A 20020-nucleotide genomic window follows, 5' to 3' on the forward strand; every position below is an offset into this window, starting at 1 on the left:
ACATCTCTTGCAATTCGTGCAAAATACTACAAATTTGGCTTGTGAGGTTCCCGAATTGAGTAAAAGCACATCAGTTCACAATTAAAAAAATGACCCCCTCCGCAGTCGCCCGCATGTTACTGACCACCATACTAAGGGGGAAAAGCTGAAAGGCGGCACCTCACAGGCCATCTCCTCAGAGTATTCAGCCGCGTTGGGCCTTGACAATATTTTAATATCTTGGATGGTGTATAGTGTTCTCTCATTTCTCTTGAGAAATCAAGATTGTCAAGGGGATTCTGCTGTTTTGCCAGTTCATAGCAAGAGATGGGGATCCAAAACACCTGACAGGAAACCAATGAAGATTCGTGTTGGACAGAAAAATAACGTGGTCACAGCTTCAAAGCAAAAGGCATCTATTTTCAGTGATGAAATATAATATAATTATAAATTGTGTGTTATTTTACTTTCCAAGTATTTTACTTTCCAAGTATTCAATAAAATGTGCATTTGGCAAAAGTCCTTCGAGCCGGATTTGAACCAGCGACCTAAGGATGCCTGTTTTACCACTACAGTCCTCCGCTCTACCAACTGAGCTATCGAAGGCTTGGCAAATGAGTCTCTAGCAAGCTCAATACGAGCTTCCACTTCAACCGTCGACATTCAAACATCTCTTGCAATTCGTGCAAAATACTACAAATTTGGCTTGTGAGGTTCCCGAATTGAGTAAAAGCACATCAGTTCCCAATTAAAAAAATGACCCCCTCCGCAGTCTCCCGCATGTTACTGACCACCATACAAAGGAGGAAAAGTTGAAAGGCGGCGCCTCACAGGCCATCTCCTCAGAGTATTCATCAGTGTTCGGCCTTGACAATATTTTAATATCTTGGATGGTGTATAGTGTTCTCCCATTTCCCTTGAGAAATCAAGATTGTCAAGGGGATTCTGCTGTTTTGTCAGTTCATAGCAAGAGATGGGGATCCAAAATACCTCACAGGAAACCAACGAAGATTGGTGTCGGACAGAAAAATAACGTGGCCACAGCCTCAAAGCAAAAGGCATCTATTTTCAGTTATGAAATATAATATAATTATAAATTGTCTGTTATTTTACTTTCCAAGTATTTTACTTTCCAAGTATTCAATAAAATGTGCATTTGGCAAAAGTCCTTTGAGCCGGATTTGAACCAGCGACCTAAGGATGCCTGTTTTACCACTACAGTCCTCCGCTCTACCAACTGAGCTATCGAAGGCTTGGCAAATCAGTCTCTAGCAAGCTCAATACGAGCTTCCACTTCAACCGTCGACATTCAAACATCTCTTGCAATTCGTGCAAAATACTACAAATTTGGCTTGTGAGGTTCCCGAATTGAGTAAAAGCACATCAGTTCCCAATTAAAAAAATGACCCCCTCCGCAGTCTCCCGCATGTTACTGACCACCATACAAAGGAGGAAAAGTTGAAAGGCGGCGCCTCACAGGCCATCTCCTCAGAGTATTCATCAGTGTTCGGCCTTGACAATATTTTAATATCTTGGATGGTGTATAGTGTTCTCCCATTTCCCTTGAGAAATCAAGATTGTCAAGGGGATTCTGCTGTTTTGTCAGTTCATAGCAAGAGATGGGGATCCAAAATACCTCACAGGAAACCAACGAAGATTGGTGTCGGACAGAAAAATAACGTGGCCACAGCCTCAAAGCAAAAGGCATCTATTTTCAGTTATGAAATATAATATAATTATAAATTGTCTGTTATTTTACTTTCCAAGTATTTTACTTTCCAAGTATTCAATAAAATGTGCATTTGGCAAAAGTCCTTTGAGCCGGATTTGAACCAGCGACCTAAGGATGCCTGTTTTACCACTACAGTCCTCCGCTCTACCAACTGAGCTATCGAAGGCTTGGCAAATCAGTCTCTAGCAAGCTCAATACGAGCTTCCACTTCAACCGTCGACATTCAAACATCTCTTGCAATTCGTGCAAAATACTACAAATTTGGCTTGTGAGGTTCCCGAATTGAGTAAAAGCACATCAGTTCCCAATTAAAAAAATGACCCCCTCCGCAGTCTCCCGCATGTTACTGACCACCATACAAAGGAGGAAAAGTTGAAAGGCGGCGCCTCACAGGCCATCTCCTCAGAGTATTCATCAGTGTTCGGCCTTGACAATATTTTAATATCTTGGATGGTGTATAGTGTTCTCCCATTTCCCTTGAGAAATCAAGATTGTCAAGGGGATTCTGCTGTTTTGTCAGTTCATAGCAAGAGATGGGGATCCAAAATACCTCACAGGAAACCAACGAAGATTGGTGTCGGACAGAAAAATAACGTGGCCACAGCCTCAAAGCAAAAGGCATCTATTTTCAGTTATGAAATATAATATAATTATAAATTGTCTGTTATTTTACTTTCCAAGTATTTTACTTTCCAAGTATTCAATAAAATGTGCATTTGGCAAAAGTCCTTTTAGCCGGATTTGAACCAGCGACCTAAGGATGCCTGTTTTACCACTACAGTCCTCCGCTCTACCAACTGAGCTATCGAAGTCTTGGCAAATCAGTCTCTAGCAAGCTCAATACGAGCTTCCACTTCAACCGTCGACATTCAAACATCTCTTGCAATTCGTGCAAAATACTACAAATTTGGCTTGTGAGGTTCCCGAATTGAGTAAAAGCACATCAGTTCACAATTAAAAAAATGACCCCCTCCGCAGTGTCCCGCATGTTACTGACCACCATACAAAGGAGGAAAAGTTGAAAGGCGGCGCCTCACAGGCCATCTCCTCAGAGTATTCATCAGTGTTCGGCCTTGACAATATTTTAATATCTTGGATAGTGTATAGTGTTCTCCCATTTCCCTTGAGAAATCAAGATTGTCAAGGGGATTCTGCTGTTTTGTCAGTTCATAGCAAGAGATGGGGATCCAAAATACCTCACAGGAAACCAACGAAGATTGGTGTCGGACAGAAAAATAACGTGGCCACAGCCTCAAAGCAAAAGGCATCTATTTTCAGTTATGAAATATAATATAATTATAAATTGTCTGTTATTTTACTTTCCAAGTATTTTACTTTCCAAGTATTCAATACAATGTGCATTTGGCAAAAGTCCTTCGAGCCGGATTTGAAACAGCGACCTAAGGATGCCTGTTTTACCACTACAGTCCCACGCTCTACCAACTGAGCTATCGAAGGCTTGGCAAATCTTTCTCTAGCAAACTCAATACGAGCTTCCACTTCAACCGTCGACTTGTAAACATCTCTTGCAATTCGTGCAAAATACTACAAATTTGGCTTGTGAGGTTCCCGAATTGAGTAAAAGCACATCAGTTCCCAATTAAAAAAATGACCCCCTCCGCAGTCTCCCGCATGTTAATGACCACCATACTAAGGGGGAAAAGTTGAAAGGCGGCGCCTCACAGGCCATCTCCTCAGAGTATTCAGCCGTGTTGGGCCTTGACAATATTTTAATATCTTGGATGGTGTATAGTGTTCTCTCATTTCCCTTGAGAAATCAAGATTGTCAAGGGGATTCTGCTGTTTTGCCAGTTCATAGCAAGAGATGGGGATCCAAAACACCTGACAGGAAACCAATGAAGATTCGTGTTGGACAGAAAAATAACGTGGCCACAGCCTCAAAGCAAAAGGCATCTATTTTCAGTGATGAAATATAATATAATTATAAATTGTCTGTTATTTTACTTTCCAAGTATTTTACTTTCCAAGTATTCAATAAAATGTGCATTTGGCAAAAGTCCTTTGAGCCGGATTTAAACCAGCGACCTAAGGATGCCTGTTTTACCACTACAGTCCTCCGCTCTACCAACTGAGCTATCGAAGGCTTGGCAAATCAACTCTAGCAAACTGAATACGAGCTTCCACTTCAACCGTCGACTTGTAAACATCTCTTGCAATTCGTGCAAAATACTACAAATTTGGCTTGTGAGGTTCCCGAATTGAGTAAAAGCACATCAGTTCACAATTAAAAAAATGACCCCCTCCGCAGTCGCCCGCATGTTACTGACCACCATACTAAGGGGGAAAAGCTGAAAGGCGGCACCTCACAGGCCATCTCCTCAGAGTATTCAGCCGCGTTGGGCCTTGACAATATTTTAATATCTTGGATGGTGTATAGTGTTCTCTCATTTCTCTTGAGAAATCAAGATTGTCAAGGGGATTCTGCTGTTTTGCCAGTTCATAGCAAGAGATGGGGATCCAAAACACCTGACAGGAAACCAATGAAGATTCGTGTTGGACAGAAAAATAACGTGGTCACAGCTTCAAAGCAAAAGGCATCTATTTTCAGTGATGAAATATAATATAATTATAAATTGTGTGTTATTTTACTTTCCAAGTATTTTACTTTCCAAGTATTCAATAAAATGTGCATTTGGCAAAAGTCCATCGAGCCGGATTTGAACCAGCGACCTAAGGATGCCTGTTTTACCACTACAGTCCTCCGCTCTACCAACTGAGCTATCGAAGGCTTGGCAAATCAGTCTCTAGCAAGCTCAATACGAGCTTCCACTTCAACCGTCGACATTCAAACATCTCTTGCAATTCGTGCAAAATACTACAAATTTGGCTTGTGAGGTTCCCGAATTGAGTAAAAGCACATCAGTTCCCAATTAAAAAAATGACCCCCTCCGCAGTCTCCCGCATGTTACTGACCACCATACAAAGGAGGAAAAGTTGAAAGGCGGCGCCTCACAGGCCATCTCCTCAGAGTATTCATCAGTGTTCGGCCTTGACAATATTTTAATATCTTGGATGGTGTATAGTGTTCTCCCATTTCCCTTGAGAAATCAAGATTGTCAAGGGGATTCTGCTGTTTTGTCAGTTCATAGCAAGAGATGGGGATCCAAAATACCTCACAGGAAACCAACGAAGATTGGTGTCGGACAGAAAAATAACGTGGCCACAGCCTCAAAGCAAAAGGCATCTATTTTCAGTGATGAAATATAATATAATTATAAATTGTCTGTTATTTTACTTTCCAAGTATTTTACTTTCCAAGTATTCAATAAAATGTGCATTTGGCAAAAGTCCTTCGAGCCGGATTTGAACCAGCGACCTAAGGATGCCTGTTTTACCACTACAGTCCTCCGCTCTACCAACTGAGCTATCGAAGGCTTGGCAAATCGTTCTCTAGCAAACTCAATACGAGCTTCCACTTCAACCGTCGACTTGTAAACATCTCTTGCAATTCGTGCAAAATACTACAAATTTGGCTTGTGACGTTCCCGAATTGAGTAAAAGCACATCAGTTCCCAATTAAAAAAATGACCCCCTCCGCAGTCTCCCGCATGTTACTGACCACCATACAAAGGAGGAAAAGTTGAAAGGCGGCGCCTCACAGGCCATCTCCTCAGAGTATTCATCAGTGTTCGGCCTTGACAATATTTTAATATCTTGGATGGTGTATAGTGTTCTCCCATTTCCCTTGATAAATCAAGATTGTCAAGGGGATTCTGCTGTTTTGTCAGTTCATAGCAAGAGATGGGGATCCAAAATACGTCACAGGAAACCAACGAAGATTGGTGTCGGACAGAAAAATAACGTGGCCACAGCCTCAAAGCAAAAGGCATCTATTTTCAGTGATGAAATATAATATAATTATAAATATTCTGTTATTTTATTTTCCAAGTATTTTACTTTCCAAGTATTCAATAAAATTTGCATTTGGCAAAAGTCCTTCGAGCCGGATTTGAACCAGCAACCTAAGAATGCCTGTTTTACCACTACAGTCCTCCGCTCTACCAACTGAGCTTTCGAAGGCTTGGCAAATTATTCTCTAGCAAACTCAATACGAGCTTCCACTTCAACCGTCGACTTGTAAACATCTCTTGCAATTCGTGCAAAATACTACAAATTTGGCTTGTGAGGTTCCCGAATTGAGTAAAAGCACATCAGTTCCCAATTAAAAAAATGACCCCCTCCGCAGTCTCCCGCATGTTAATGACCACCATACTAAGGGGGAAAAGTTGAAAGGTGGCGCCTCACAGGCCATCTCCTCAGAGTATTCAGCCGTGTTGGGCCTTGACAAAATTTTAATATCTTGGATGGTGTATAGTGTTCTCTCATTTCCCTTGAGAAATCAAGATTGTCAAGGGGATTCTGCTGTTTTGCCAGTTCATAGCAAGAGATGGGGATCAAAAACACCTGACAGGAAACCAATGAAGATTTGTGTTGGACAGAAAAATAACGTGGCCACAGCCTCAAAGCAAAAGGCATCTATTTTCAGTGATGAAATATAATATAATTATAAATTGTCTGTTATTTTACTTTCCAAGTATTTTACTTTCCAAGTATTCAATAAAATGTGCATTTGGCAAAAGTCCTTTGAGCCGGATTTGAACCAGTGACCTAAGGATGCCTGTTTTACCACTACAGTCCTCCGCTCTACCAACTGAGCTATTGAAGGCTTGGCAAATCAGACTCTAGCAAGCTCAATACGAGCTTCCACTTCAACCGTCGACATTCAAACATCTCTTGCAATTCGTGCAAAATACTACAAATTTGGCTTGTGAGGTTCCCGAATTGAGTAAAAGCACATCAGTTCACAATTAAAAAAATGACCCCCTCCGCAGTGTCCCGCATGTTACTGACCACCATACAAAGGAGGAAAAGTTGAAAGGCGGCGCCTCACAGGCCATCTCCTCAGAGTATTCATCAGTGTTCGGCCTTGACAATATTTTAATATCTTGGATGGTGTATAGTGTTCTCCCATTTCCCTTGAGAAATCAAGATTGTCAAGGGGATTCTGCTGTTTTGTCAGTTCATAGCAAGAGATGGGGATCCAAAATACCTCACAGGAAACCAACGAAGATTGGTGTCGGACAGAAAAATAACGTGGCCACAGCCTCAAAGCAAAAGGCATCTATTTTCAGTGATGAAATATAATATAATTATAAATTGTCTGTTATTTTACTTTCCAAGTATTTTACTTTCCAAGTATTCAATACAATGTGCATTTGGCAAAAGTCCTTCGAGCCGGATTTGAAACAGCGACCTAAGGATGCCTGTTTTACCACTACAGTCCCACGCTCTACCAACTGAGCTATCGAAGGCTTGGCAAATCGTTCTCTAGCAAACTCAATACGAGCTTCCACTTCAACCGTCGACTTGTAAACATCTCTTGCAATTCGTGCAAAATACTACAAATTTGGCTTGTGAGGTTCCCGAATTGAGTAAAAGCACATCAGTTCCCAATTAAAAAAATGACCCCCTCCGCAGTCTCCCGCATGTTAATGACCACCATACTAAGGGGGAAAAGTTGAAAGGCGGCGCCTCACAGGCCATCTCCTCAGAGTATTCAGCCGTGTTGGGCCTTGACAATATTTTAATATCTTGGATGGTGTATAGTGTTCTCTCATTTCCCTTGAGAAATCAAGATTGTCAAGGGGATTCTGCTGTTTTGCCAGTTCATAGCAAGAGATGGGGATCCAAAACACCTGACAGGAAACCAATGAAGATTCGTGTTGGACAGAAAAATAACGTGGCCACAGCCTCAAAGCAAAAGGCATCTATTTTCAGTGATGAAATATAATATAATTATAAATTATCTGTTATTTTACTTTCCAAGTATTTTACTTTCCAAGTATTCAATAAAATGTGCATTTGGCAAAAGTCCTTTGAGCCGGATTTGAACCAGCGACCTAAGGATGCCTGTTTTACCATTACAGTCCTCCGCTCTACCAACTGAGCTATCAAAGGCTTGGCAAATCAACTCTAGCAAACTCAATACGAGCTTCCACTTCAACCGTCGACTTGTAAACATCTCTTGCAATTCGTGCAAAATACTACAAATTTGGCTTGTGAGGTTCCCGAATTGAGTAAAAGCACATCAGTTCCCAATTAAAAAAATGACCCCCTCCGCAGTCTCCCGCATGTTAATGACCACCATACTAAGGGGGAAAAGTTGAAAGGCGGCGCCTCACAGGCCATCTCCTCAGAGTATTCAGCCGTGTTGGGCCTTGACAATATTTTAATATCTTGGATGGTGTATAGTGTTCTCTCATTTCCCTTGAGAAATCAAGATTGTCAAGGGGATTCTGCTGTTTTGCCAGTTCATAGCAAGAGATGGGGATCCAAAACACCTGACAGGAAACCAATGAAGATTCGTGTTGGACAGAAAAATAACGTGGCCACAGCCTCAAAGCAAAAGGCATCTATTTTCAGTGATGAAATATAATATAATTATAAATTATCTGTTATTTTACTTTCCAAGTATTTTACTTTCCAAGTATTCAATAAAATGTGCATTTGGCAAAAGTCCTTTGAGCCGGATTTGAACCAGCGACCTAAGGATGCCTGTTTTACCACTACAGTCCTCCGCTCTACCAACTGAGCTATCAAAGGCTTGGCAAATCAACTCTAGCAAACTCAATACGAGCTTCCACTTCAACCGTCGACTTGTAAACATCTCTTGCAATTCGTGCAAAATACTACAAATTTGGCTTGTGAGGTTCCCGAATTGAGTAAAAGCACATCAGTTCACAATTAAAAAAATGACCCCCTCCGCAGTCGCCCGCATGTTACTGACCACCATACTAAGGGGGAAAAGTTGAAAGGCGGCACCTCACAGGCCATCTCCTCAGAGTATTCAGCCGCGTTGGGCCTTGACAATATTTTAATATCTTGGATGGTGTATAGTGTTCTCTCATTTCTCTTGAGAAATCAAGATTGTCAAGGGGATTCTGCTGTTTTGCCAGTTCATAGCAAGAGATGGGGATCCAAAACACCTCACAGGAAACCAATGAAGATTCGTGTTGGACAGAAAAATAACGTGGTCACAGCCTCAAAGCAAAAGGCATCTATTTTCAGTGATGAAATATAATATAATTATAAATTGTCTGTTATTTTACTTTCCAAGTATTTTACTTTCCAAGTATTCAATAAAATGTGCATTTGGCAAAAGTCCTTCGAGCCGGATTTGAACCAGCGACCTAAGGATGCCTGTTTTACCACTACAGTCCTCCGCTCTACCAACTGAGCTATCGAAGGCTTGGCAAATCAGTCTCTAGCAAGCTCAATACGAGCTTCTACTTCAACCGTCCACATTCAAACATCTCTTGCAATTCGTGCAAAATACTACAAATTTGGCTTGTGAGGTTCCCGAATTGAGTAAAAGCACATCAGTTCACAATTAAAAAAATGACCCCCTCCGCAGTGTCCCGCATGTTACTGACCACCATACTAAGGGGGAAAAGTTGAAAGGCGGCACCTCACAGGCCATCTCCTCAGAGTATTCAGCCGCGTTGGGCCTTGACAATATTTTAATATCTTGGATGGTGTATAGTGTTCTCTCATTTCTCTTGAGAAATCAAGATTGTCAAGGGGATTCTGCTGTTTTGCCAGTTCATAGCAAGAGATGGGGATCCGAAACACCTCACAGGCAACCATTGAAGATTGGTGTTGGACAGGAACATAACGTGGCCACAGCCTCAAAGCAAAAGGCATCTATTTTCAGTGATGAAATATAATATAATTATAAATTGTCTGTTATTTTATTTTCCAAGTATTTCACTTTCCAAGTATTCAATAAAATTTGCATTTGGCAAAAGTCCTTCGAGCCGGATTTGAACCAGCGACCTAAGGATGCCTGTTTTACCACTACAGTCCTCCGCTCTACCAACTGAGCTTTCGAAGGCTTGGCAAATCAATCTCTAGCAAACTCAATACGAGCTTCCACTTCAACCGTCGACTTGTAAACATCTCTTGCAATTCGTGCAAAATACTACAAATTTGGCTTGTGAGGTTCCCGAATTGAGTAAAAGCACATCAGTTCCCAATTAAAAAAATGACCCCCTCCGCAGTCTCCCGCATGTTAATGACCACCATACTAAGGGGGAAAAGTTGAAAGGCGGCGCCTCACAGGCCATCTCCTCAGAGTATTCAGCCGTGTTGGGCCTTGACAATATTTTAATATCTTGGATGGTGTATAGTGTTCTCTCATTTCCCTTGAGAAATCAAGATTGTCAAGGGGATTCTGCTGTTTTGCCAGTTCATAGCAAGAGATGGGGATCCAAAACACCTGACAGGAAACCAATGAAGATTCGTGTTGGACAGAAAAATAAAGTGGCCACAGCCTCAAAGCAAAAGGCATCTATTTTCAGTGATGAAATATAATATAATTATAAATTGTCTGTTATTTTACTTTCCAAGTATTTTACTTTCCAAGTATTCAATAAAATGTGCAATTGGCAAAAGTCCTTCGAGCCGGATTTGAACCAGCGACCTAAGGATGCCTGTTTTACCACTACAGTCCTCCGCTCTACCAACTGAGCTATCGAAGGCTTGGCAAATCGTTCTCTAGCAAACTCAATACGAGCTTCCACTTCAACCGTCGACTTGTAAACATCTCTTGCAATTCGTGCAAAATACTACAAATTTGGCTTGTGACGTTCCCGAATTGAGTAAAAGCACATCAGTTCCCAATTAAAAAAATGACCCCCTCCGCAGTCTCCCGCATGTTACTGACCACCATACAAAGGAGGAAAAGTTGAAAGGCGGCGCCTCACAGGCCATCTCCTCAGAGTATTCATCAGTGTTCGGCCTTGACAATATTTTAATATCTTGGATGGTGTATAGTGTTCTCCCATTTCCCTTGATAAATCAAGATTGTCAAGGGGATTCTGCTGTTTTGTCAGTTCATAGCAAGAGATGGGGATCCAAAATACGTCACAGGAAACCAACGAAGATTGGTGTCGGACAGAAAAATAACGTGGCCACAGCCTCAAAGCAAAAGGCATCTATTTTCAGTGATGAAATATAATATAATTATAAATATTCTGTTATTTTATTTTCCAAGTATTTTACTTTCCAAGTATTCAATAAAATTTGCATTTGGCAAAAGTCCTTCGAGCCGGATTTGAACCAGCAACCTAAGGATGCCTGTTTTACCACTACAGTCCTCCGCTCTACCAACTGAGCTTTCGAAGGCTTGGCAAATTATTCTCTAGCAAACTCAATACGAGCTTCCACTTCAACCGTCGACTTGTAAACATCTCTTGCAATTCGTGCAAAATACTACAAATTTGGCTTGTGAGGTTCCCGAATTGAGTAAAAGCACATCAGTTCCCAATTAAAAAAATGACCCCCTCCGCAGTCTCCCGCATGTTGATGACCACCATACTAAGGGGGAAAAGTTGAAAGGCGGCGCCTCACAGGCCATCTCCTCAGAGTATTCATCAGTGTTCGGCCTTGACAATATTTTAATATCTTGGATGGTGTATAGTGTTCTCCCATTTCCCTTGAGAAATCAAGATTGTCAAGGGGATTCTGCTGTTTTGTCAGTTCATAGCAAGAGATGGGGATACAAAATACCTCACAGGAAACCAACGAAGATTGGTGTCGGACAGAAAAATAACGTGGCCACAGCCTCAAAGCAAAAGGCATCTATTTTCAGTGATGAAATATAATATAATTATAAATTGTCTGTTATTTTACTTTCCAAGTATTTTACTTTCCAAGTATTCAATAAAATGTGCATTTGGCAAAAGTCCTTCGAGCCGGATTTGAACCAGCGACCTAAGGATGCCTGTTTTACCACTACAGTCCTCCGCTCTACCAACTGAGCTATCGAAGGCTTGGCAAATCATTCTCTAGCAAACTCAATACGAGCTTCCACTTCAACCGTCGACTTGTAAACATCTCTTGCAATTCGTGCAAAATACTACAAATTTGGCTTGTGACGTTCCCGAATTGAGTAAAAGCACATCAGTTCCCAATTAAAAAAATGACCCCCTCCGCAGTCTCCCGCATGTTACTGACCACCATACAAAGGAGGAAAAGTTGAAAGGCGGCGCCTCACAGGCCATCTCCTCAGAGTATTCATCAGTGTTCGGCCTTGACAATATTTTAATATCTTGGATGGTGTATAGTGTTCTCCCATTTCCCTTGATAAATCAAGATTGTCAAGGGGATTCTGCTGTTTTGTCAGTTCATAGCAAGAGATGGGGATCCAAAATACGTCACAGGAAACCAACGAAGATTGGTGTCGGACAGAAAAATAACGTGGCCACAGCCTCAAAGCAAAAGGCATCTATTTTCAGTTATGAAATATAATATAATTATAAATATTCTGTTATTTTATTGTCCAAGTATTTTACTTTCCAAGTATTCAATAAAATTTGCATTTGGCAAAAGTCCTTCGAGCCGGATTTGAACCAGCAACCTAAGGATGCCTGTTTTACCACTACAGTCCTCCGCTCTACCAACTGAGCTTTCGAAGGCTTGGCAAATTATTCTCTAGCAAACTCAATACGAGCTTCCACTTCAACCGTCGACTTGTAAACATCTCTTGCAATTCGTGCAAAATACTACAAATTTGGCTTGTGAGGTTCCCGAATTGAGTAAAAGCACATCAGTTCCCAATTAAAAAAATGACCCCCTCCGCAGTCTCCCGCATGTTAATGACCACCATACTAAGGGGGAAAAGTTGAAAGGTGGCGCCTCACAGGCCATCTCCTCAGAGTATTCAGCCGTGTTGGGCCTTGACAATATTTTAATATCTTGGATGGTGTATAGTGTTCTCTCATTTCCCTTGAGAAATCAAGATTGTCAAGGGGATTCTGCTGTTTTGCCAGTTCATAGCAAGAGATGGGGATCAAAAACACCTGACAGGAAACCAATGAAGATTCGTGTTGGACAGAAAAATAACGTGGCCACAGCCTCAAAGCAAAAGGCATCTATTTTCAGTGATGAAATATAATATAATTATAAATTGTCTGTTATTTTACTTTCCAAGTATTTTACTTTCCAAGTATTCAATAAAATGTGCATTTGGCAAAAGTCCTTTGAGCCGGATTTGAACCAGTGACCTAAGGATGCCTGTTTTACCACTACAGTCCTCCGCTCTACCAACTGAGCTATCGAAGGCTTGGCAAATCAGTCTCTAGCAAGCTCAATACGAGCTTCCACTTCAACCGTCGACATTCAAACATCTCTTGCAATTCGTGCAAAATACTACAAATTTGGCTTGTGAGGTTCCCGAATTGAGTAAAAGCACATCAGTTCACAATTAAAAAAATTACCCCCTCCGCAGTGTCCCGCATGTTACTGACCACCATACAAAGGAGGAAAAGTTGAAAGGCGGCGCCTCACAGGCCATCTCCTCAGAGTATTCATCAGTGTTCGGCCTTGACAATATTTTAATATCTTGGATGGTGTATAGTGTTCTCCCATTTCCCTTGAGAAATCAAGATTGTCAAGGGGATTCTGCTGTTTTGTCAGTTCATAGCAAGAGATGGGGATCCAAAATACCACACAGGAAACCAACGAAGATTGGTGTCGGACAGAAAAATAACGTGGCCACAGCCTCAAAGCAAAAGGCATCTATTTTCAGTGATGAAATATAATATAATTATAAATTGTCTGTTATTTTACTTTCCAAGTATTTTACTTTCCAAGTATTCAATACAATGTGCATTTGGCAAAAGTCCTTCGAGCCGGATTTGAAACAGCGACCTAAGGATGCCTGTTTTACCACTACAGTCCCACGCTCTACCAACTGAGCTATCGAAGGCTTGGCAAATCGCTCTCTAGCAAACTCAATACGAGCTTCCACTTCAACCGTCGACTTGTAAACATCTCTTGCAATTCGTGCAAAATACTACAAATTTGGCTTGTGAGGTTCCCGAATTGAGTAAAAGCACATCAGTTCCCAATTAAAAAAATGACCCCCTCCGCAGTCTCCCGCATGTTAATGACCACCATACTAAGGGGGAAAAGTTGAAAGGCGGCGCCTCACAGGCCATCTCCTCAGAGTATTCAGCCGTGTTGGGCCTTGACAATATTTTAATATCTTGGATGGTGTATAGTGTTCTCTCATTTCCCTTGAGAAATCAAGATTGTCAAGGGGATTCTGCTGTTTTGCCAGTTCATAGCAAGAGATGGGGATCCAAAACACCTGACAGGAAACCAATGAAGATTTGTGTTGGACAGAAAAATAACGTGGCCACAGCCTCAAAGCAAAAGGCATCTATTTTCAGTGATGAAATATAATATAATTATAAATTATCTGTTATTTTACTTTCCAAGTATTTTACTTTCCAAGTATTCAATAAAATGTGCATTTGGCAAAAGTCCTTTGAGCCGGATTTGAACCAGCGACCTAAGGATGCCTGTTTTACCACTACAGTCCTCCGCTCTACCAACTGAGCTATCAAAGGCTTGGCAAATCAACTCTAGCAAACTCAATACGAGCTTCCACTTCAACCGTCGACTTGTAAACATCTCTTGCAATTCGTGCAAAATACTACAAATTTGGCTTGTGAGGTTCCCGAATTGAGTAAAAGCACATCAGTTCCCAATTAAAAAAATGACCCCCTCCGCAGTCTCCCGCATGTTAATGACCACCATACTAAGGGGGAAAAGTTGAAAGGCGGCGCCTCACAGGCCATCTCCTCAGAGTATTCAGCCGTGTTGGGCCTTGACAATATTTTAATATCTTGGATGGTGTATAGTGTTCTCTCATTTCCCTTGAGAAATCAAGATTGTCAAGGGGATTCTGCTGTTTTGCCAGTTCATAGCAAGAGATGGGGATCCAAAACACCTGACAGGAAACCAATGAAGATTCGTGTTGGACAGAAAAATAACGTGGCCACAGCCTCAAAGCAAAAGGCATCTATTTTCAGTGATGAAATATAATATAATTATAAATTATCTGTTATTTTACTTTCCAAGTATTTTACTTTCCAAGTATTCAATAAAATGTGCATTTGGCAAAAGTCCTTTGAGCCGGATTTGAACCAGCGACCTAAGGATGCCTGTTTTACCACTACAGTCCTCCGCTCTACCAACTGAGCTATCAAAGGCTTGGCAAATCAACTCTAGCAAACTCAATACGAGCTTCCACTTCAACCGTCGACTTGTAAACATCTCTTGCAATTCGTGCAAAATACTACAAATTTGGCTTGTGAGGTTCCCGAATTGAGTAAAAGCACATCAGTTCCCAATTAAAAAAATGACCCCCTCCGCAGTCTCCCGCATGTTAATGACCACCATACTAAGGGGGAAAAGTTGAAAGGCGGCGCCTCACAGGCCATCTCCTCAGAGTATTCAGCCGTGTTGGGCCTTGACAATATTTTAATATCTTGGATGGTGTATAGTGTTCTCTCATTTCCCTTGAGAAATCAAGATTGTCAAGGGGATTCTGCTGTTTTGCCAGTTCATAGCAAGAGATGGGGATCCAAAACACCTGACAGGAAACCAATGAAGATTCGTGTTGGACAGAAAAATAACGTGGCCACAGCCTCAAAGCAAAAGGCATCTATTTTCAGTGATGAAATATAATATAATTATAAATTATCTGTTATTTTACTTTCCAAGTATTTTACTTTCCAAGTATTCAATAAAATGTGCATTTGGCAAAAGTCCTTTGAGCCGGATTTGAACCAGCGACCTAAGGATGCCTGTTTTACCACTACAGTCCTCCGCTCTACCAACTGAGCTATCAAAGGCTTGGCAAATCAACTCTAGCAAACTCAATACGAGCTTCCACTTCAACCGTCGACTTGTAAACATCTCTTGCAATTCGTGCAAAATACTACAAATTTGGCTTGTGAGGTTCCCGAATTGAGTAAAAGCACATCAGTTCACAATTAAAAAAATGACCCCCTCCGCAGTCGCCCGCATGTTACTGACCACCATACTAAGGGGGAAAAGTTGAAAGGCGGCACCTCACAGGCCATCTCCTCAGAGTATTCAGCCGCGTTGGGCCTTGACAATATTTTAATATCTTGGATGGTGTATAGTGTTCTCTCATTTCTCTTGAGAAATCAAGATTGTCAAGGGGATTCTGCTGTTTTGCCAGTTCATAGCAAGAGATGGGGATCCAAAACACCTCACAGGAAACCAATGAAGATTCGTGTTGGACAGAAAAATAACGTGGTCACAGCCTCAAAGCAAAAGGCATCTATTTTCAGTGATGAAATATAATATAATTATAAATTGTCTGTTATTTTACTTTCCAAGTATTTTACTTTCCAAGTATTCAATAAAATGTGCATTTGTCAAAAGTCCTTCGAGCCGGATTTGAACCAGCGACCTAAGGATGCCTGTTTTATCACTACAGTCCTCCGCTCTATCAACTGAGCTATCCAAGGCTTGGCAAATCAGTCTCTAGCAAGCTCAATACGAGCTTCTACTTCAACCGTCCACATTCAAACATCTCTTGCAATTCGTGCAAAATACTACAAATTTGGCTTGTGAGGTTCCCGAATTGAGTAAAAGCACATCAGTTCACAATTAAAAAAATGACCCCCTCCGCAGTCTCCCGCATGTTACTGACCACCATACAAAGGAGGAAAAGTTGAAAGGCGGCGCCTCACAGGCCATCTCCTCAGAGTATTCATCAGTGTTCGGCCTTGACAATATTTTAATATCTTGGATGGTGTATAGTGTTCTCCCATTTCCCTTGAGAAATCAAGATTGTCAAGGGGATTCTGCTGTTTTGCCAGTTCATAGCAAGAGATGGGGATCCGAAACACCTCACAGGCAACCAATGAAGATTGGTGTTGGACAGAAACATAACGTGGCCACAGCCTCAAAGCAAAAGGCATCTATTTTCAGTGATGAAATATAATATAATTATAAATTGTCTGTTATTTTACTTTCCAAGTATTTCACTTTCCAAGTATTCAATAAAATTTGCATTTGGCAAAAGTCCTTCGAGCCGGATTTGAACCAGCGACCTAAGGATGCCTGTTTTACCACTACAGTCCTCCGCTCTACCAACTGAGCTTTCGAAGGCTTGGCAAATCAATCTCTAGCAAACTCAATACGAGCTTCCACTTCAACCTTCGACTTGTAAACATCTCTTGCAATTCGTGCAAAATACTACAAATTTGGCTTGTGACGTTCCCGAATTGAGTAAAAGCACATCAGTTCCCAATTAAAAAAATGACCCCCTCCGCAGTCTCCCGCATGTTACTGACCAACATACTAAGGGGGAAAAGTTGAAAGGCGGCGCCTCACAGGCCATCTCCTCAGAGTATTCAGCCGTGTTGGGCCTTGACAATATTTTAATATCTTGGATGGTGTATGCTGTTCTCTCATTTCCCTTGAGAAATCAAGATTGTCAAGGGGATTCTGCTGTTTTGCCAGTTCATAGCAAGAGATGGGGATCCGAAACACCTCACAGGCAACCAATGAAGATTGGTGTTGGACAGAAACATAACGTGGCCACAGCCTCAAAGCAAAAGGCATCTATTTTCAGTGATGAAATATAATATAATTATAAATTGTCTGTTATTTTATTTTCCAAGTATTTTACTTTCCAAGTATTCAATAAAATTTGCATTTGGCAGAAGTCCTTCCAGCCGGATTTGAACCAGCGACCTAAGGATGCCTGTTTTACCACTACAGTCCTCCGCTCTACCAACTGAGCTTTCGAAGGCTTGGCAAATCATTCTCTAGCAAACTCAATACGAGCTTCCACTTCAACCGTCGACTTGTAAACATCTCTTGCAATTCGTGCAAAATACTACAAATTTGGCTTGTGACGTTCCCGAATTGAGTAAAAGCACATCAGTTCCCAATTAAAAAAATGACCCCCTCCGCAGTCTCCCGCATGTTACTGACCACCATACAAAGGAGGAAAAGTTGAAAGGCGGCGCCTCACAGGCCATCTCCTCAGAGTATTCATCAGTGTTCGGCCTTGACAATATTTTAATATCTTGGATGGTGTATAGTGTTCTCCCATTTCCCTTGATAAATCAAGATTGTCAAGGGGATTCTGCTGTTTTGTCAGTTCATAGCAAGAGATGGGGATCCAAAATACGTCACAGGAAACCAACGAAGATTGGTGTCGGACAGAAAAATAACGTGGCCACAGCCTCAAAGCAAAAGGCATCTATTTTCAGTTATGAAATATAATATAATTATAAATATTCTGTTATTTTATTTTCCAAGTATTTTACTTTCCAAGTATTCAATAAAATTTGCATTTGGCAAAAGTCCTTCGAGCCGGATTTGAACCAGCAACCTAAGGATGCCTGTTTTACCACTACAGTCCTCCGCTCTACCAACTGAGCTTTCGAAGGCTTGGCAAATTATTCTCTAGCAAACTCAATACGAGCTTCCACTTCAACCGTCGACTTGTAAACATCTCTTGCAATTCGTGCAAAATACTACAAATTTGGCTTGTGAGGTTCCCGAATTGAGTAAAAGCACATCAGTTCCCAATTAAAAAAATGACCCCCTCCGCAGTCTCCCGCATGTTAATGACCACCATACTAAGGGGGAAAAGTTGAAAGGTGGCGCCTCACAGGCCATCTCCTCAGAGTATTCAGCCGTGTTGGGCCTTGACAATATTTTAATATCTTGGATGGTGTATAGTGTTCTCTCATTTCCCTTGAGAAATCAAGATTGTCAAGGGGATTCTGCTGTTTTGCCAGTTCATAGCAAGAGATGGGGATCAAAAACACCTGACAGGAAACCAATGAAGATTCGTGTTGGACAGAAAAATAACGTGGCCACAGCCTCAAAGCAAAAGGCATCTATTTTCAGTGATGAAATATAATATAATTATAAATTGTCTGTTATTTTACTTTCCAAGTATTTTACTTTCCAAGTATTCAATAAAATGTGCATTTGGCAAAAGTCCTTTGAGCCGGATTTGAACCAGTGACCTAAGGATGCCTGTTTTACCACTACAGTCCTCCGCTCTACCAACTGAGCTATCGAAGGCTTGGCAAATCAGTCTCTAGCAAGCTCAATACGAGCTTCCACTTCAACCGTCGACATTCAAACATCTCTTGCAATTCGTGCAAAATACTACAAATTTGGCTTGTGAGGTTCCCGAATTGAGTAAAAGCACATCAGTTCACAATTAAAAAAATTACCCCCTCCGCAGTGTCCCGCATGTTACTGACCACCATACAAAGGAGGAAAAGTTGAAAGGCGGCGCCTCACAGGCCATCTCCTCAGAGTATTCATCAGTGTTCGGCCTTGACAATATTTTAATATCTTGGATGGTGTATAGTGTTCTCCCATTTCCCTTGAGAAATCAAGATTGTCAAGGGGATTCTGCTGTTTTGTCAGTTCATAGCAAGAGATGGGGATCCAAAATACCACACAGGAAACCAACGAAGATTGGTGTCGGACAGAAAAATAACGTGGCCACAACCTCAAAGCAAAAGGCATCTATTTTCAGTGATGAAATATAATATAATTATAAATTGTCTGTTATTTTACTTTCCAAGTATTTTACTTTCCAAGTATTCAATACAATGTGCATTTGGCAAAAGTCCTTCGAGCCGGATTTGAAACAGCGACCTAAGGATGCCTGTTTTACCACTACAGTCCCACGCTCTACCAACTGAGCTATCGAAGGCTTGGCAAATCGCTCTCTAGCAAACTCAATACGAGCTTCCACTTCAACCGTCGACTTGTAAACATCTCTTGCAATTCGTGCAAAATACTACAAATTTGGCTTGTGAGGTTCCCGAATTGAGTAAAAGCACATCAGTTCCCAATTAAAAAAATGACCCCCTCCGCAGTCTCCCGCATGTTAATGACCACCATACTAAGGGGGAAAAGTTGAAAGGCGGCGCCTCACAGGCCATCTCCTCAGAGTATTCAGCCGTGTTGGGCCTTGACAATATTTTAATATCTTGGATGGTGTATAGTGTTCTCTCATTTCCCTTGAGAAATCAAGATTGTCAAGGGGATTCTGCTGTTTTGCCAGTTCATAGCAAGAGATGGGGATCCAAAACACCTGACAGGAAACCAATGAAGATTTGTGTTGGACAGAAAAATAACGTGGCCACAGCCTCAAAGCAAAAGGCATCTATTTTCAGTGATGAAATATAATATAATTATAAATTATCTGTTATTTTACTTTCCAAGTATTTTACTTTCCAAGTATTCAATAAAATGTGCATTTGGCAAAAGTCCTTTGAGCCGGATTTGAACCAGCGACCTAAGGATGCCTGTTTTACCACTACAGTCCTCCGCTCTACCAACTGAGCTATCAAAGGCTTGGCAAATCAACTCTAGCAAACTCAATACGAGCTTCCACTTCAACCGTCGACTTGTAAA

At 41.3% G+C, this 20020-nt stretch overlaps 11 non-coding genes across 11 annotated transcripts; all 11 read right to left on the reverse strand.

The window, feature by feature from the left end:
* Positions 1–499: 499 nt before the first annotated feature.
* Positions 500–585, reverse strand: TRNAY-GUA (transfer RNA tyrosine (anticodon GUA)). The gene is given in 2 exon segments: positions 500–535; positions 549–585. It is a non-coding gene; the product is annotated as a tRNA-Tyr (tRNA).
* A 4435-nt stretch (positions 586–5020) lies between these two features.
* On the reverse strand, positions 5021–5106 carry TRNAY-GUA (transfer RNA tyrosine (anticodon GUA)). The gene is given in 2 exon segments: positions 5021–5056; positions 5070–5106. It is a non-coding gene; the product is annotated as a tRNA-Tyr (tRNA).
* Positions 5107–7604: 2498 nt separating this feature from the next.
* On the reverse strand, positions 7605–7690 carry TRNAY-GUA (transfer RNA tyrosine (anticodon GUA)). Its single transcript is given in 2 exon segments — positions 7605–7640; positions 7654–7690. It is a non-coding gene; the product is annotated as a tRNA-Tyr (tRNA).
* Positions 7691–8249: 559 nt separating this feature from the next.
* On the reverse strand, positions 8250–8335 carry TRNAY-GUA (transfer RNA tyrosine (anticodon GUA)). Its single transcript is given in 2 exon segments — positions 8250–8285; positions 8299–8335. It is a non-coding gene; the product is annotated as a tRNA-Tyr (tRNA).
* Positions 8336–8894: 559 nt separating this feature from the next.
* Positions 8895–8980, reverse strand: TRNAY-GUA (transfer RNA tyrosine (anticodon GUA)). The gene is given in 2 exon segments: positions 8895–8930; positions 8944–8980. It is a non-coding gene; the product is annotated as a tRNA-Tyr (tRNA).
* A 1206-nt stretch (positions 8981–10186) lies between these two features.
* On the reverse strand, positions 10187–10272 carry TRNAY-GUA (transfer RNA tyrosine (anticodon GUA)). The gene is given in 2 exon segments: positions 10187–10222; positions 10236–10272. It is a non-coding gene; the product is annotated as a tRNA-Tyr (tRNA).
* A 1206-nt stretch (positions 10273–11478) lies between these two features.
* On the reverse strand, positions 11479–11564 carry TRNAY-GUA (transfer RNA tyrosine (anticodon GUA)). The gene is given in 2 exon segments: positions 11479–11514; positions 11528–11564. It is a non-coding gene; the product is annotated as a tRNA-Tyr (tRNA).
* A 2498-nt stretch (positions 11565–14062) lies between these two features.
* TRNAY-GUA (transfer RNA tyrosine (anticodon GUA)) lies at positions 14063–14148 on the reverse strand. Its single transcript is given in 2 exon segments — positions 14063–14098; positions 14112–14148. It is a non-coding gene; the product is annotated as a tRNA-Tyr (tRNA).
* Positions 14149–14707: 559 nt separating this feature from the next.
* TRNAY-GUA (transfer RNA tyrosine (anticodon GUA)) lies at positions 14708–14793 on the reverse strand. Its single transcript is given in 2 exon segments — positions 14708–14743; positions 14757–14793. It is a non-coding gene; the product is annotated as a tRNA-Tyr (tRNA).
* Positions 14794–15352: 559 nt separating this feature from the next.
* TRNAY-GUA (transfer RNA tyrosine (anticodon GUA)) lies at positions 15353–15438 on the reverse strand. The gene is given in 2 exon segments: positions 15353–15388; positions 15402–15438. It is a non-coding gene; the product is annotated as a tRNA-Tyr (tRNA).
* A 4435-nt stretch (positions 15439–19873) lies between these two features.
* Positions 19874–19959, reverse strand: TRNAY-GUA (transfer RNA tyrosine (anticodon GUA)). The gene is given in 2 exon segments: positions 19874–19909; positions 19923–19959. It is a non-coding gene; the product is annotated as a tRNA-Tyr (tRNA).
* Between the last annotated feature and the right edge of the window lie 61 nt (positions 19960–20020).

Source organism: Ambystoma mexicanum, chromosome 1p (assembly GCF_040938575.1).
Source record: "Ambystoma mexicanum isolate Mex_15411 chromosome 1p, UKY_AmexF1_1, whole genome shotgun sequence".
In the NCBI taxonomy this organism is placed as follows: domain Eukaryota; kingdom Metazoa; phylum Chordata; class Amphibia; order Caudata; family Ambystomatidae; genus Ambystoma; species Ambystoma mexicanum.